The sequence below is a fragment of the Oryza sativa genome, chromosome 12 (assembly GCF_034140825.1).
Source record: "Oryza sativa Japonica Group chromosome 12, ASM3414082v1".
Classification (NCBI taxonomy): domain Eukaryota; kingdom Viridiplantae; phylum Streptophyta; class Magnoliopsida; order Poales; family Poaceae; genus Oryza; species Oryza sativa.
The window spans coordinates 6,489,544-6,508,260 of record NC_089046.1 but is presented as its reverse complement, the minus strand read 5'-3'; the positions used below and the strand labels follow the sequence as shown (position 1 = coordinate 6,508,260).

Here is an 18,717-nt window from a genome sequence, read left to right as displayed (position 1 = left end):
CGCCTACCGACCACCCGACAAGTTATAACTAAGGTGGATGCAAGTAGTAGGCCTATGGCACCGAGGAATGTCGTAAGCAGATGGTCGAACTGTTGTGAGCCGGTGGCACGTGACCAATTTGGAATCTTACATAAAGATATCATTAAGGTCACAGAGGACGAGAAAGAGCGAGCGTGGACGGCATTAGTTGCATGGTTCGGCTATCCCGCTGAAGAAGCCAGGCTGAAGCAGAAAGCATTGCAGAAGAAGGGCAAAACCTGGAAGAATTTCAAGTGGAAGTTTGTCTCAGAATATATCATCCCGCCCGGTAATCGGACCCCCTTCAAAGACTACCCGCAGATTACAGAGAATGTGTGGGAGGAGTTCTGCGAACTCAAAAACACTCAAGACTTCACGGATTCAAGTGAGGCCCATCACTTACTACAACAACGGAACGAGCACCCACATCAGCTCGGTTGTTTTCTTCCTTTTTTTGAATTGTCAGGTCATCGTTATCTATCTATTATTATATACTAAAAGTCCATCAAACTTTCTACAAACACTCTCAAGCCGCCACACAGACATCCTACAAACGTTCTCAAATCGCCACTTGGCATTCTAAACATCTGACCTTTAATTTTCACTTAAACCGGTGGACCCATTATTTTAGGCCATTAGATTCATAGATAACTCAAATTGGTGGGCCCACTAATTTATCTTTGAACAACAAACTCTGCTATTGTCTTATGTACACATATACATCTATACTGTGTACGTACAAACGTTCCTTTTAACTGCCTCTCCTTACTCTTCTATTCTCTTCAATTTTGTTACTGATAACAAATTGATGGAAAAACAATAAGTTATATAGAAAAAAAATCATAATTATAATTATAAAGTTGTGTCCGATTGTCAGATTGTTATGCCTGTCGTTTTATAATTAGATTGCTAAATAAATTAAAGATTATATTACACTTATTTGAACTATTATTTCATTTATAATTATTATTTTCTTTATAATTAAATAAGTAAGTCAAGATCTACATTACTCATATTTTATTATATAGAAATTAAAATACTTCATTTGAACATAGACCGGAAACCAAACAACAATAAGACTTTCAAAAAATGATTATATGCATTAAGTTATCTTTAAACATTACCCGTTAAACGTCCTCTAAAGCGTTGTTAAGTCGACCACATGACACATTTGAATCTTCTAAGATTCAAAGAAAAAAAATAAAATATGTGACCATCGGTTTTCATTTAAATTGATAATTATTATTTTTAACCATAAAATCTAATTTTAAAAAAATCTTGAGGCACAACATGTCATGTCTTAAAAGTTAGAAAAAATGTTAGAAATATGAGAGAAAAATCATATGCTTATTAGCTTTCTCTTAAGTCATTTACGTAATATAGAAAATTAAGACCCCTCCACATCTCCCTCACATGCGCACAACACTACATGGCCGCCTACCCTCCTCCTCCCCTCTATGGCTCAAGCTCTGTGTTTTTAATTCATCTCCCCCTCCCTATTTTTTATAGCTATGAAACTAAAAGAAAATAATTACTAATACACCTGTAATTTCTGATCAAATTGTTGCTCTATTTATAATCAAGCCAACAATATAAGATCCATACACCTCTATTTTGCTATATAAGAAATATGGCATTTGGAGTTGACTCTTTACCATTGCATGTCATCCAAATAGGAATAAAATGCTATAAAAAATGTCAACATTTATTATGCCATTATACATTAATAGAAAACAATATTTTTATTGGAAAATACCACTACCCTTTTACATGCCATCCAAATGAATTAATTTAACAACATAGGTTGCACCATCACATATTGTTTTGCAAACATGCAAAACTAAATTAGATATACAATACCTAAGAAAAAATAGCTCAAATATAAATAGTCCAAGCTACCGCATAAAAAAATCGTAGGGATACAGACCGTTGGCCTTTTACATCTCATCCAAATTACCATAAAATATTATAAAGTAATTCAACAACACAGATTGCACCATCATACATTGTTTTGCAAACATGCATAAACAAATTTAAAAAAGAAGAGTCTAAGCCACTACACAAAATATTCGGTGGCTTTAGTTAGAGAAAACAATCCAATTACTTTATTATTTTTTAAAAAAAACAAATGTGCTCAAATAATCCGTGCTAGCCAAATGATCATCCGTGTAAATGGTCTAAACTATATTATGTTACCATCTAATCAGTGTTTGATGCACTTTTAATATGTCATCGGTAGTTTTCATGCGTGTATTCATAATACATCTCATTCTAAAAATAATGTTGCCTGCGCAATATAACTATATATCTAGCCTCTGGTAGTATTCGCACAGTCGCACTAGGTTGCATGAAGCTCGCACACATGACATGAAATGTTTACAGATGGTGTCATCGCACACATGAGATGAAATGTTTACAGATGATTTGTGTCAGGGTTATGGATACCATATACCTAATAATAGTTGACTAAATTTCGGCAAGACCCACCACATACCATGTCTTATACGGAAACAACCTTCGGATATAGGAGGAGCTCCGCATAAGGAAGGATGACTAGAGTTCTACATGGAAACGACAAGGACTACTCGGATTGTATCCATGTTGGTTTCCCTAGTTCTACTTGAACAAAGTGACACCTATGGGTATAAATACAAGGCCCCCTAGGAGGAGAGGGGACACAATCAACATACACGGAACAATAGATCAAGACACAAGATCAACATACAAGCCAACATATGCCAAGACAAAACGTCGGATATCGACTTCAGAGATAGGCATGGCTAGTCCCCTAGGTGCCTACGGATACTAGCTATCAGGAGAGATATAGCGCTGTCTCTGATCTCGCTGGATGCGGATTCGAGGAGGAAGACTACCCTGTTGTCGACTACGAGTCAGACCTTCAGATCGCCATGTCGACAACAGTTAGATAGGCTACCCCAAATACTGTACTGGTGTGATTATGATGAATAAGAGCAACGACCAGCTTCGGCCAACAGGATGTAGGGTTATTACCTGACAATTCAAGGGCCCGAACCTGTATAAAAATCCGCGTCTTCATCTCTTTACTATAATCTCGCATATATCCTAGTATCAACGATCCCCATAGTCTATGCAAAAACCGGAATCGCGACATCAAACGTCGATAATTTGTCTCTCACAGTATGCAATCACATTGGACCCTACAAATCCATGCATTTAGCGTAGTCTCATTTGCTACCGAATCCATTCGTTAATAAACAATGATAATCTATATCGGTCTTACTTGCTAATACAAAGGGTGATTGATTTTTTATAAAAAAATTATGACAAAAAAGTATAACGCTCTTAGAAAAAGTTAATAGGTACTAAGTTGAATCAACCGGAGAAAATCTTATAATATATATCTTGAAATGTTAATGACTTTTCTCTATCCTACACCATGGCATTATGAATTATGCATATACAAGCCAATTATATTTCTTAGTATTAAATTAAAATTTTAAGAATATATATATATATATATATATATATATATATGACACTCATATGGGGCACCATGGTATCTAATGCACAAAATCACTCAATTTTTTTAAAATTTTCAAATTGTGAGTATATACCTAGTTATAATAATTCGATTCATACCTATACCTATCAACAAAACAACTCAAATTTAACTTTATTTCACAATCCATGATTACATACCTAACTAATTATATGTATGGATGCTATATACCTAGAATCAAAATCTAACAAAAACAAGTTCAAGTTCAGTTCAAACTTGCTTTGAACTAGTTAGTAAAGAGTTAATGTTAATACCTAAGTAATTGAAAAAGTTTCATACTCATTTGAATTGGGTATATACTCAATTTCAACAATGGTGCCAGGGCACCATGGAGCACCAAACAAATTTACTATATATATATATATGCCCCATATGAGTGTCATATATACATATATATATATAGTAGCTCTATTATACACCTCTCCCTTAGAATAACTATTCTACACCCCCTCCCACCTCTCAGGCCCAGCCCATCCCTCCCTCCCTCCCGGGCGCACCCTCCTCTCCCTCCGATCCCCCTCCCCCCTCGCGCGCCCTCCTCTCCCTTCTCTCTTCCCTCCCTCCCCTCCCGTATTGCCTCCGATCCCTCTCTGCCCCTTCTCTCTTCCCTCCCTCCGATCCCTCTCTGCCCCTTCTCTCTGCCGACCCTTTTCTCTCTCTCCCATCCATCTCTCATTTTTCCTCCTATTCTTTCTTTTTTAGAAAAATTAAAAATAAATTGGTGAAACCAAGACTTGAACTCATGATCTCATAGTTCATGGCAAGCTCTCTTAACCAATTCACTGCATGATGTTATATGAATAGAAAACATTATTTGCATGTTTTATATGTCTGTTTAAATTGTGTGAGAACAAATCAGTTAGGTATCTGTAACAATCATACCTTGTTACTATGATTCGGTAGTAACATTATCTCAGAAGGGTAGTAACATCATATGTTACTGCAAAAATGTATAGGTTGTTACTGTAAACTTTATAGGTTGTTACTGCACTTTTGGCAGTAACAATATGACAAAATTGGCAGTAACAGAGAACATGCATAGTAACAGTGGCCCTATAGAAGTAATGTTTTTTTAGATCTAGAGTATTTTAAATCCCAATCTTTAGAGAGTACTAACGTACACGTCATGTCTTATTTTTCTAATCCATTTGCATTATGGCGTTCGTAAAAATAAAAGTGCTTAACAAAACTAGAACCATCATAACTATTTTTTAACGTTGTTACTGCGAAAAGCAGACATGTTACTGCATATTGGCCATCATGTTACTACGCTGTTCCAGTGATACGAGGACTAAAAAAGAGGTAAATCTCAATCTTTAGAGAGCAATATCTCTCACATCATATCTTGTATTTCCAATCCGTTTGCACTATGATGTTCATAAAAAAACGCTTAACGAAACTAGATCCATCATGGCTACTTTTTGACGTTGTTACCACGATAATGTTGTCTTGTTACTGCACGATCACCGTCCTGTTACTGCACGATTCCTGCAAGACGAGAGCAGCAAAGTGGTGGGCGGGTTTGACCGGCGGGAGGACGCATTGACCGAGGTGGGGGGGTTTTGGGCCCTGGGGGGGTGGGGGAAGTGGGTTTGACCCATGGGAGGGGGTGTAGAATAGTTATTCTAGGACGCCCATATGGGTACCATTGCTATTTGCCGTCGGATGAGGTGCTGTTCGAAAGGATCGTTGTTTGTGTAGTTGATTAACGGGTACACCCATTAAGAGTACGTGGTTTGGAAAGTAAACAAAGTTGCATGCAAGCTCCCTGAGTAACGAACAGAAATTGTGCGCATTTACTATTTGTCCATGCATGCTGTTTGGGTGGCAGTTAATTTCTATATATTTATGTCACAACGGAAAGCATGGATGCACAGACTATTTGGTAATAATGCCGCGACTGGGTATATGGTAATATACATCTCAAATTTAGAATCTAAGTTTTTGAAAATATGGAAAGAAAGTATTAAATAATTGGAAATATGGAAAAGTAATTATTTGGAAATTTGGGAACCAAGTAATCAGTAGTATGGTATGTCGCAGAAATTAATTTTGACTGACAGATATTCAAGTAATCATGTACCTATGTACGTGTGTTTTTTGAAAAAAAAAATATTTATTAAAATTCTTTACCATACATCATTTCTTTGGTTATATATGCACGTAAGGTATGTGGGACCCTCTCTATAGCGTTATACTGGGCATAGACATATATATCTATATCTATACTAATATAAAAAGGAGTTGCCTTCTTGCAATCCTACGGGTGAAATCAACTTACTTAATCCCACCGTCCATCCGACATCTCATCTAATCTGATCCGTCGTCTCATCTCATCATCATCGCTGTGCCAACCCACCGATTACTCCGCCCCGGCGCGCGCTGACTCCGCCCCCGAGCGCGCGACTCCGCCGCTCCAATCGCCGTCCCATCCTCGCTCCTCTTCACATCCTCCCTCCTCTTCTCATCTCAGCCGCGCGAATCCCCGCCGCCTCGATCACTCGCTCCGTCCGATTCCCCGCTGCCGCCGTTGGACCAGCCACCTCCTCCTCTCTCTATGTGCATCCTCCCTCTCTCAGCAGCACGAGGAATCCCCGCCGCCTCACCTTCTCCGCCTGATTCCCCGCCGCCGACACAGTCCACCGCCGGACCAACCGCCCCCTCCTCGCTCCTCCTCGATCTGTGCGCATCCTCCCTCCTCTCAGCCGTACGAATTCCCGCCGCAATCCACTGCCGGACCACCTCACTCGCTGGTGCGCCTCCTCGCGACTCCCCGCCGCACGCCACCGCATCATGCCCCTGCAGGCGTCGTGGTGGTTCCCCCTTCCACCAGAGCCCCATCCGAGACTGCCGCATGCAGTCGGCGTCAATCCAGGGCCTTCCATCGCCGAGCTCGATCTGCAGCCCTTGGTCGCTGGCGTTCGAAGCTGGCCTCGGTGTGGAGCACGCCGTTCCGCCTCTGTTCAAAGCCCACCAACTCCTCCAACCGTAATCCCCAACCAGACTTGCTCCATCTATCGCCAACACTCGATCTGTATCTGACTTTCTGTTGGCTACTGCCCTGGAAGGACAAGGGGCATTTGATGTTGGCAGTAGTTCGTCACCATCATCTCCTTTCCCGGCGTGCACTCCTGCATCCCCAGCCATGCCAAGCCTGGCGCTGACCTCCGGCATGGACGACCTCAACTTTGTGTTGGTCAGCGTCCAATCCCCATTCAAAATATTCAAGTTGGTCAGGTAATTAGTTACTACCTTGGCTAATTGATCTTCTTTTGTCTATTTTCTCCTGTACTTAAATTGAACCATTGAACTTTGCTCTTTGTTAACTCTTTCATCTTGTGTAAGTTGGAATTCCAGTAATTAAAAATGTTGATTAGGTTTCTTATTTGTCAAAATTTTAATCATATTCGATTTGGTGTATTTACCTTCTCATTTCTAGATAGCACAAATTTTGATTAAAAATTGGCTGCAATAGTGTTCTCTGAATTGAAGAGGCAGCTATTAAAACCAATTGAGCCTTAGATGTTAATCAGGTTGTTGATGTTGCTCGCGGTCACTGTCGTTCCTAGGTCTGTAACACCTCCATTACTATGCTACCAACATACACAACTTTTTAGCCTATATATGTTTTCTTTTGTTGTTCCTTTAATTTATTTAGACCCTTTCAATAAATTAAACCCTTTCAGGATGGATAGGGAATTCAGGATGGTAGTTGGTAATCTCCTGCAGGTAGAATCCATTACTTTTTACCGTCTTTTTCTCAATCATCGCAAGCATTTTCTTTGCTTAGGGTCTGATTTATGACCTAACTTCCATGAATCTGGTTATGGCAGTCTTCTTGGTAGATGTGGTGTTAGGATTGTGCTCCCACTCACACTCACACTCACATAGGCATATTGCCTAGGTCTACAGTCTACTCCAAACCACATAGTTCAATTCCTCCGCGTTTTAGGTAAATCACTGATCTATCTCTGTATTTGTGAGAAAATTTTTGATTTGGTATATATGACGACCTTGAGAAGTAATGATATGCTTTCTTTTGGGTTCTGTATCTACTTTTGTGCAGAACTGGAGTCAAATGTTTCCGTTTGTTTTGTGGCTTGATTAGTCCTGTGCCCATGCATCTCTTGCTCCCTCACTAATTTCTCTGGTGTGTAGAATTGCAGATCAATGATGCATGGCAAGGTCAGAGCGCCAATGAAGTACTAAAATGGTAAAAGAAGTCTGCCATGTTTGTTACAATTCTGAATAGAAAACTTTGCCCATGCCGGTCATGTGTTTGACAAAATGCTCCAGACACTTGATCAAATGAATGTATTTGTATTTTCTCACTTCCTCAGTATAGCAACAAAAATATTACTGGTTTGCTTTTTCAGTCTGAATCACTAGGTGTTGTTAGGTTTGGAGAAGTTTGGACTGAATCAATGCAATGGACAATTCATAGAAGATTTCAAGCAGTGGAAAAAGGAGACTTCTACAACTGCCACAGGTACCAATACTCTGACATTGAAATAGAAGCTGAGCAATGCGCTCACATTGAAATAGATATATGTTTAAGTACAGCCTGAATTTTCCTTAATAAGGAAGTCCATTTAACCATTTGTGCAGGATTAAAATTTGGTCTAAGATACAGATCTCGATGGCATGGTGGTGCTGAGTGTATGCCATAATTCTGGTGAGAGTTGGATGTAATTTGCTTGCCTTCAGGATAAATTGGATGTATTTTTTGCTGACCAACTGGATGTATGCTTTTTTAACCGGTTTTATTTATATATAACTTTAGTCAGCTTGTGAAATTATGTAAAATTCAGTTCCTGAAGTGCTGGTACTTACTGTTGATTTATTTGTGCATGCGCTTACTGATATAAGATCATTTGTTATTCTCTTTACTTACAATTTCACTTCCAGCTGGTAATGATTTATACTTGAATCATAACTGTTTGCTTAGGAAGTACTCTCTCCGCTTCATATTAGATGTTTGATTTTTTTTTCTTAATAAAACTTCTTTTAAGTTTGATCAAATTTATAGAAAAATATATTATTATTTTCAACAGAAAACAAACATATTATGAAAATATATTCAATGTTATATTTAATTATACTAATTTTATATTTTAGATGTTAAATTTTTCTATAAACTTGGTCAAACTTAATAAAGTTTGACTGAAAAAAAAATTAAACATCTTATAATATGAAACGGAGGGAGTAGCAACATTGCAATGTATAAATCATGCCGGGCTACCTTGTACGTTATGGATATATTCACCAAAAAGGATTTTATAGAAATAATCCAAATAGAGTTTTTACTATGATGTATGAAACTTTATTTTTACCTCAACAATTTTTATGGTCCGCACTGCCTTAAAAAAAGTCACTATTGTTCTACTCCCTCCACTCCCTCCGTTTCACAATGCAAGTCATTTTAGCATTTCCTACATTCATATTGATGTATGTCTAGATTCATTAACATTAATATAAATGTGGAAAATGCTAGAATGACTTACATTGTTAAACGGAGGAAGTACCTACGTACATACATTGTCAAAACGTGCCTTGCACGTGCACAATTACTAGTATAGCATAGTGACGCACACTATATAGCCCATTTAAAGACACATGTTGAGTATATATCCATCATCAGGTTTTTTGGGTATTTACCGATTATTTATAGACGCATGTTTAGTATAGTATATTCAGGTATAATATACATAACAAAATTAAACAAATATTAGCATACCCGCCGGTATACACCCAAATTAAATTGTGTATATACCCAAGTTTTCGATAACGGTTAAGTTGGGTATATAGCTGATTAATTTTTCATAGTCGTTTAAATTGTGTATATATCTGATTTTATATATACTCATCATGTGATTTCTTTTGGCTATTTACAGATCGTTTAAAGACGCATGTTGAGTATAGTATATTTAGGTATAATATACCTAATAAAATTTAACATATATTAGCATACTCAGGTATATACCCAAATTAAGTTGTGTATATACATGAATTTTCGATAACATTTAAGCTAGGTATATAGCCGTTTAATTTTTTCATGCTTGCTTAAATTGTGTATATACCTGATTTTATATACTCAATGTGATCGGGTATATACCAAGTTGATTTTTCATACTAATTTAAATTGGGAATATATAACCAATTAATTTTTTATACTCATTTATATTAGGTATAACATCCCATTTAATTAAGTTGGGTATATATATCTATATATATAGCCGTTTATTTTTTTATACTTGTTTATTTTTCATACTCATTTAAATTGGGTATATATAACCAATTAAACTTTTTATACTCATTTATATTAGTTATATAGCTTGCGATGTGAGTATAACTCAACTGGTTAGATTTCTTCTAGTGGAATAAGACATAACATGGATCCTCGTATTTATAGGAAATTATTTTTTAGTGGTAGGCGATGTGAAAGTTGACACTAATACGCCTGTGGTGACTTTGTTAATTTGAAATTTAAAGAAATCTAACTATCTCATTCCTCATGATTTTCTAATTATATGTTTTTATTGCACATATCTAGTAGAATAAAAGGTGAACAAAGAAAACACATGCATATATGTTCAAAGTCAGTTCAAACTATTCTGAACTAGTTAGTTACTCCCTCCGTTCCGAACGGAGGGACCGAGGGAATAACAAGTTAATTTTTCATATACCTAAAAAGTTTGATCTTTTTACCTGCTTTAAATTGGGTATATACCTAATTCGGATAGTTACGTGGAAAATATACCTACTTATATGCTGCACCATGAAATTTTTTTATGTGTCCAGATTCATAATAATTCTATGCCCGGTGTAGTTAATGTATTGACATGTATCTATATAGCATCTTACACATGTAAAATTAGTGCTTTTCCTAGTTTGAATATCCTTTGGTTATATCACCCGATGGAACTTAAAATCTTCCACTAAATTTTTTTGTGGTGTATAAAACCATGGAACCATACAAAATTGACTGAAGTAGAAGACCAGAAAAAACATACGGAATAAGCATTGTATCTTCTTTGTTTATTGTGGTGTAAAACACGTTTACACACATTCTGAAACCACAGATTCATGTTAATACACCATGAACATCAGTTCAAAAATCTAATCCTATATCTCAAACACAGTAATTTGAACATCCAATCTGCTCCTAGCGTAAGCATGCATGCACATGTTTCTTTTTCTGCACACAACTATCTTCTACTTAATTATGATCCCGTGGCGACGACACGCATACGGTTGGATGTAGTAGCGTGGCAGCGACGAAGCTCGCAGACGACCAGCCACGTAACGGCCTGGTGACGAAGATTGTGGAGGACTGCCTGCGACAAAAAATCTCGCGAACGACCGCCATCGATCGGTGACGAAGCTCGTGGACGACCAGTGGCGGTGGCGAAGAAGCTCGCGGACGAACACCGTCAGCAGCGTCGACGAAGAAGCTCGAGGACGTCCGCCGGCATAACGGTGTGGCGACGAAGGTTGCAGTCTTGCTGAGGACTGGCTGACGAAGCTCGAGGACAACTAGTGGCAGCCACGAAGAAACTTGTGGACATCCGGCGACGTAGCAGTGTGGACGAAACTCAAGTACATAAAAACAAAATACCATTGTTGGGCATATATATATATATATATATACTTTGAAAATGGAAAGTATAAATCGGTATGGATAGAAATATGCCAATCACACCGAAATTAGGGGGCGAAATTAGGGGGCTTAATTTTTGTACGATCACAAAATTGGAAACTCAATCACGTTCACACTCTTTTGGAAAGTACATGCATACAAAATTATATGGAAATGGATACATGCAAATCATGCAGGGATAAATAAATGGAAAAAGGCACAAACCAGCTATTGAATATCTTTTATCGGGTTAAACCCGCTTACAGATTCAAACGTTGTGTTTTGAGTGCACATATCCTAAAGCAGCTGAATGGTGGATATCATTGGAGCATGGGCACCATGGAGCATCAAACAAATTTACTTCACTCTCTCTATATATATATATACAGGGAAAAGAAGATACGAACCTAGGTTCATTTGCACCTCCAATCTGTACCGTTTGAATGCTCTACGATGTGTGCTAGCAAATGTCTCTTTCTCCTCTCAAATCATACTTATTAAAGGAAGGAAGGGACATGAATAGTACACAATGGTACTGTGTTTCCTGCCACCACTTTTTAGCCTTCCAAGTTTGCCCTTGACATGGTTCCATTCCATTTTTTTTCTAATGCATATAAATTAAGGATGCCAAATTTTGTGCCCCTATATAACTATATGTATGTTTAGACCTTCCCCTAGTACAACGATTTTTGTTAAAAGAACTTGTCATACATTGATATATCTCCAAATGAGCTACAAACAACGATATTCCAAAACAATTAAGCCACCAATCAAGTTTAGATAACACTGTAGAAAAGAGCGAAATATGAAATAGCCAATTATCTTCCCATAAGAAGAACAACTGAATATGAAATATATTGTGTCATTATACAATAGAATCATGTTACATATCCATTGTTTAGAAAAATTATTTATTCTCATTTTATCGGTATAAAATGACGTTCACAAATCATATCTTAATACCTATATATATCCATACTGACACTTGCAAAAAAAAAAAAACCTCAATCCTCCAAGAGGACATTTATAAATGATTATCCATCATCAAAATGACATTTACAAAATGGTGCATCTACTATATCTCCATTTTGACATTTGAATTAATGGAACTATCTCCATTCACAAAGGGCATGTTGACGAAAAAAATATAACTTGCAAAAATGGCACTACATCTACAGACAACATATATTTAAATAACATTTGAGAGCTTGATGAATCTTCAAATGATACTAGCAAATTAATGATGTACCTGTAAACGAAATTTGCTAATGATATATTGTTAAATGATATGTGTAACCGATATCTATGTTAACGAACCTTTGTTAGCGACTCAACCTTTAACTGATATTCACAACAAATATATCGGTAAAGTATATGTCATCTGCAAAAGACATATGTCAATGAAGTAGGTTTACAAATAATATTTCTCTAATTGACATTCGGAGCCAACAAATTAACTAGTTGATCAAGAGAATTTATTAAAAATTGTAATGCACATACATGCATAATTTTTCACATGGAGAGAGGGGAGTACTAGTTGGAGGGCATCTTGGGAAAGCTACAGTAGAAAACGTACACAACATGTACCTATTGAACCCACCAATGCACAGCTCTATATAGCAACTCCATCAGATTGGTACATTTTGATGGTGGTTAGCAAACATGATGGATCACAACTGCATTGGAGTCATATGCACACGTGTCGACCAGGGGATTGAGGTGCATGTGAACCTTGGTTCATATTATCCAGCTCCTATATATATATATACATATATACATACATATATATACATATATATATATACATATACATATATATACATACATATATATATATATATACACATACATACGTATACATATACACACATATATATATATATATATATAACCATTGTACTCGGGCACCATGGTATCAAATACACAAATTCACTCAAATTTTTTAAAATTTTTAAGTTGTGAGTATATATCTAGTTATAAGAATTTGATTCATACCTATACCTATCAACAAAACAACTCAAATTTAACTTTATTTCACAATCCATGATTGCATACCTAACTCATTATATGTTTGGATGCTATATATCTAGAATTAAAATCTAACAAAAACAAGTTCAAATTTAATTCAAACTTGCTTTGAATTAGTTAGTAAAGTAGTTAATGTTAATTCCTAATATTTAAAAAAATTTCATACTCATTTGAATTGGGCATATACTCAATTTCAACAATGGTGCCCAGGCACCAGGAAGCACCAAACAAATTTAATATATATATATATATATATATATATATATATATATATATATATATATATATATATATATATATATATATATATATATATATATATATATATATATATATACACTCTTTCGTACTCCCAGGTGTATGTACTCCCTCTCCTTATTGGATAGTCCAATAGCAAACCCATGAGCTGGTTTGAAAAATACAAAAATCACGTATGCATGTCCAACGGATGGAGGAAAATCAGCCGGTGAAAAAAAAATGTTTTATTCAATAATTGATCCATGCATGTCGGTATGAAAGCATTTAAAATGCTAGTTGTGTACTGCTGCAGTATACTATTATTTGGGAGTAAGTATATACTGTACACTCCTTATTAGATTCGTCAGCCGCATTCATACTCTTTTTTTCCTTGACAGTATATACTGCATTTTTTTTGATGGAACAGTATATACTGCTTTTTTTTTGTTTTTTTATTTTTTACAAAGAAGCAGTATATGCATTTTTTTTACTTAGCATACAGTTAGTACTACTGGTAGTATATACTACTTATTAAATACTCCCTCCATTTCGTTTTATTTGACACCGTTGACTTTTTAGCACATGTTTGACCGTTTGTCTTATTCAAAAACTTTTGTGAAATATGTAAAACTATACATATGCATAAAAGTATATTTAACAATGAATCAAATGATAGGAAAAGAATTAATAATTATTTAAATTTTTTGAATAAGACGAGCGGTCAAACATGTGCTAAAAATTCAACGGTGTCAAATAAAACGAAACGGAGGGAGTAGCAGTAGTATATACTTGTTTTTACGTTGTACTAGTATCAATATATGCTACATTCCTCGATAAAGCAGTATATACAAATTTTATTTGTTCGGTCAGTATATGTATGCTACATTCCTTAATCACTTAATTGAGCAGTATGTACTATTTTTTCGGTCAGTATATACTACCAACGCTAGCAGTGGTATAATTAAGCAGTATGTACTATTTTTTTCGGTCAGTATATGCTACCAACGCTAGCAGTGGTATATACTTTTTTTAGTTAGTAATGGTATATACTGTTTTTTAATATAGTAATGGTATATACTGTTTTTTAATATAGTAGTGGTATATACTGTTTTTGTTTTGTTACTAGTAGGTATGGGGTTGCTTACATTATGAATCTCAGAGCACACTACATCTCAAGAAAAATCAGAATACATTAGGACTTACTAGTGGCACCATGAAAGAGAAGTATATATATCTACAATGCCAAATTCACAAACAAAATTACTGGAAAAATACATTTGATGCTCTAGCAGCACACTGAATTTTGACTAGGGTATATTTGTACATGTTTGCCCCAGATTAAAACAAGCAATGCATTCAGCGCATAGCAGTGTGGCTGGCCGCTGGATTGAGAGCAAATTAAGCTATTGAAACGTTGGAGTCGACATGATCTGCCGGTGGCCGGCCGGTCATCATCTGCATGCCCAAAGAAATTAGGAGGTTAATTAGATCAAGTAAATAAGAATAATTTGGATTACCGTGGAAGAAGATGCATCCAAACCATAAAAAAAAAAGATATCCTCGGATCTCGATCGGCAATAAAAGGTAAGGAAAATAAGATGTACATATATGTGCAAGCATCAATCACCTGCGGACTGCGGTATATGTGAGGTGCAGAAAATGCCCGCCCATGCCTGGATGAATGATTTTGCACCGTTGCCGCTGATGGATCAAGCCGGCCACGCCGCGCTGGCAGCGAGCTGCATGCTGGCTGTGGGTGGACGAAGAGGGCGCCGTGGTGGCGGGCCGGCATACGACGTCGTCTGTATCGCCTCGTGCGGACGGGCTTGGATCGATGCCATCACCCATCGCAACGGCCGTGCCGAAGGATCACCGTCGTCGCTGGCCGTCTGGGAGTCGATCGCCGCAGCCTGGCCGGCCTACCGTCACAATTTCTGAACAAGGTAGTTTCCTTTCCTCATTGCTCTGCGTGGGAGAGAAGCAGGATGCAGAAGACATTACCTGGGAATCAAGGGCTTAACTGTTGCACTGGCTTGCCGATGGGGTCGATACCGCCGCAGCCCACAGGTGTGCGCAGGCAGCCGATAGGACGATAGATCGACGTACGGGTTTGACGCTGTTGCCGCAGGCTCATCCCTTCTGTGATTCCGTCAGGGGAATCGGACAGAGCACGTCGTCGCCGGTCTGCCAGGGATGAATCCGTCACCTCACAGATATACACCTAGCGTCGTCAGAGCGTGTCGTCGACCCGCCGTGGTGCCGTCGCCGCTGCAGCATGATACTAATTACGCGAATACTCGATCTGGTGCGAAATAAGCGGTGGTGGTTAGTTAATTATCCATCGCTAATTGAACAATAATTTTTATTTAGAATATTTAGCGGATCCTATACAGCCATACCCAATAGGCGCGGATGGAGTATTCGATCGCTGCTGATTGGGATGGACGGTGGATTCTACCGGGAGTACATACACCTAGGTGTATAGAATCATTTTTCTATTTATTATATTATATATATTATAATATAAAAACATAGTTAAAAATATATTTTAGACATCGTGATATTATCCAAAGCATCGTACATTTGCATCTCACACTGGTTTCCGCCGCTTGGTTTCAACTTTCCCCACCAACATTCTGTAACATATTTTATTCAACTATCAAAAATATAAAATATAACTATATGAAAATATTTATATTAAATCTGTCAATTTCTTCTTTATACATTAAATTAAAATATGATCTAATAATTAAGGCATATATTATCTATGTTATAGAATATAAGAATTTTTTGAGTAAGATATGTTTATTAAGGAAGTAGCTACAATTAAATGGAAGAAGGTTATGATTAGATGAGAAGTGAAGGTAGATAAGAAAATTGAATGTAACTTCTTCATTTCTGATAATGGAAATGGGGGCTTCCCAGCCCTAGTTAAGAAAAAGATAAGAGAGTTGAATGGTGAAGGGTTGTGATTAGTTGGAAAAAATATGGATGAAAAAATTGTTATTTTTTAGATAAATTCTAAAGGCTACAAGTTATTATATTTTGAAATAGATACGTATTAACGATGTAAGACAACGAGGTTTGGCCGCAAGCTAGAAATGCCCGGCTCAAAATTCCCTTCACTCTTTCTTGGTTTATTTTTAAAAATAGGGAATAGGATTGCGAATAGAAAAGAGTCTAGTATCCTTCAATAAATAAATGATGGATGGAGTAAAAGGTAGATGCGGGTAAGATGTAAAAAATTTTAAATGGGAGATGATGGATGTGATAAATAATATTATGAACAGTATTAAAAATATTTGTATTTTAGTATAAGATTTAAATGCTACAAGCCTTTATATTATATTTTGGAATACAGCGGAAGTAGCAAACATAATTTTAAGAGTAAAGTGCATTTCCGGTTGATCTAATCCTCAAACTTGTTAAAATGATGTGTCATTCCGGTTCTAAGTTGCCACGATCCCTTTAGAATCATACGTTGTACTTATAAGGCATGCTACATAGATATTGCGGTCCTAAAAATTTATTTTTCTTTTGTCCTTCCCTTAAACGTTTCCCTTCTCTTTTTTTTTCCACACGAACGGAAAGAAAGAAGATAAGGAGGAGGAGAGAAAAAAAAAGAAGAAGTAATTCAATGTTCATGTAGTATAGCACATGAGCGTCACGTAGGATTTCGGAGAGGTTTCGAAAATTTGAAATTGAAATGATAAATTTTGATAAATTCAGAGTTCGAGAATCTGGATGACACGGACTTACAAAATTTAGGGACTAACGATATAATTTACTCCACTCGTAATCCCAAAAATACCATTCTCATCGCTAGTAACCCATCTAATGCAAACGTGAGCCGTCGGATCTAAAAATAGGCTGTGGCGAGATGCGGCCGCCGCCGCCCCGCCGCGGTGGCCGGAGGCTCGCCTATTTCCTCTTCTCCTCGTCGACGAATCGCCTCCCGTGCGCCATCACTAACCCGGCCACCTTGTGTTCATCCAGGTAATAATCAATTCATTGTCCTGTTCCTTCCATCCTTTGCTTGCTGCCGTGAGATTTTTTTTTTCTTTTTCATCTTCTTCGTATGCGAATCAGTTAGCTTCCAGTAAGTACTCAACTCTACTTCATCCAAAATCCAGAACCTGTGACCAGTTAAGCGAGCGTAGGGCTAGTTTGTGATGCTGATTCATCTCGCCCACCAACTGTTCGACGAAATGGCTAAGCCGAAAGGCTGGAATTGTCATACATTTGTAACACTGTAGATGAATGTATAGTTGGTTCGTTACCTCAGAAGATCAATATGATGATTGCGTCGTGCGTCGCGGTGTGATCTGATGGGTTTGGTATACTATGAACTGAGACAGTAGCCTGTATGGCAAGGAAATGGATCGAGCCTTCTGCACCAAACATTTGAGCACATGCACAATATCTGAGCCTAGATCTTCCACCAAAATGACATCAGATATTGACACCACACCGCATATGGATTGTTTGGATGGGGTACAACATAATTTTGTAGACGTTCATAAGCTTCACTGTAGAAAATGAGCTTATAGAGGTCTTGGCTGGTATTTTTTACAAATCCCGGTAGAATATCACTGTAGTATTTGATCTTTTAGAATAATAAAGGAAAATTTTGTTTACTGATATACAAATATCCCATGTTTACAAAAAAAATACCATCTAAAATTCTAACATTCAGAAATTTACAATTCCAATCTCCTCCTGCTGCTAGTTTTCATGGTTTTTCTTTTTCACTTTACTGGAAAAAGCGGTTGATGGGTAAAATTGGATTTGCCCTTGTTGTGGTGCACATCCTCCCAAGACGCAATGCGCATGTCTGTCACCTCTTCCACACACCACCAGATGACGTGCACAGAGGATGCCATGAAAGTTTGCCAAGATGCTTGTTCATGTTTTTATCCAAGTTGTTCTGCTGCTACGACATCCCTCTCCAGAACTGTAAATCTTTTCCCCTTTCTTTTTTCAACTTTTCATCTTACAACACCCAGAAGCTAGCAGAAAAGTAACATTTTAGGCATCACTTATATACATGTAAATCTAAAATTGCAACAGCAAAGCAAAATAAGGGACCTCGGCACTTACAGCTTGTTGATGTTCTCTGCTTCGAGCTTACAAAGCAGAGAACACTGCAGCATGTTCTGTTACAGATCGATTCTTCTGCAACAGATAAATCAGGTGTGGGACATGCTGCATGACAGTTTCAGGGGATCAGGGAGGCATGGGGCGCTAGCTAGCC

General features: G+C 37.2%; 2 long non-coding RNA genes across 3 annotated transcripts; one reads left to right on the top strand and one right to left on the bottom strand.

The window, feature by feature from the left end:
- The first annotated feature begins 5,928 nt into the window (after positions 1-5,928).
- Positions 5,929-8,402, top strand: LOC107279579 (uncharacterized). Of its 2 annotated transcripts, none has more exons than XR_010738716.1 (7): positions 5,929-6,547; positions 6,628-6,796; positions 7,246-7,288; positions 7,393-7,511; positions 7,718-7,772; positions 7,959-8,048; positions 8,168-8,402. It is a non-coding gene; the product is annotated as an uncharacterized lncRNA (long non-coding RNA). The 2 variants fall into 2 exon arrangements; XR_010738717.1 differs by having other exon boundaries at positions 7,936-8,048.
- A 6,267-nt stretch (positions 8,403-14,669) lies between these two features.
- LOC136354832 (uncharacterized) lies at positions 14,670-15,761 on the bottom strand. Its single transcript, XR_010738674.1, has 3 exons — positions 15,465-15,761; positions 15,091-15,397; positions 14,670-14,918 (listed from the first exon to the last, which is right to left on the bottom strand). It is a non-coding gene; the product is annotated as an uncharacterized lncRNA (long non-coding RNA).
- Between the last annotated feature and the right edge of the window lie 2,956 nt (positions 15,762-18,717).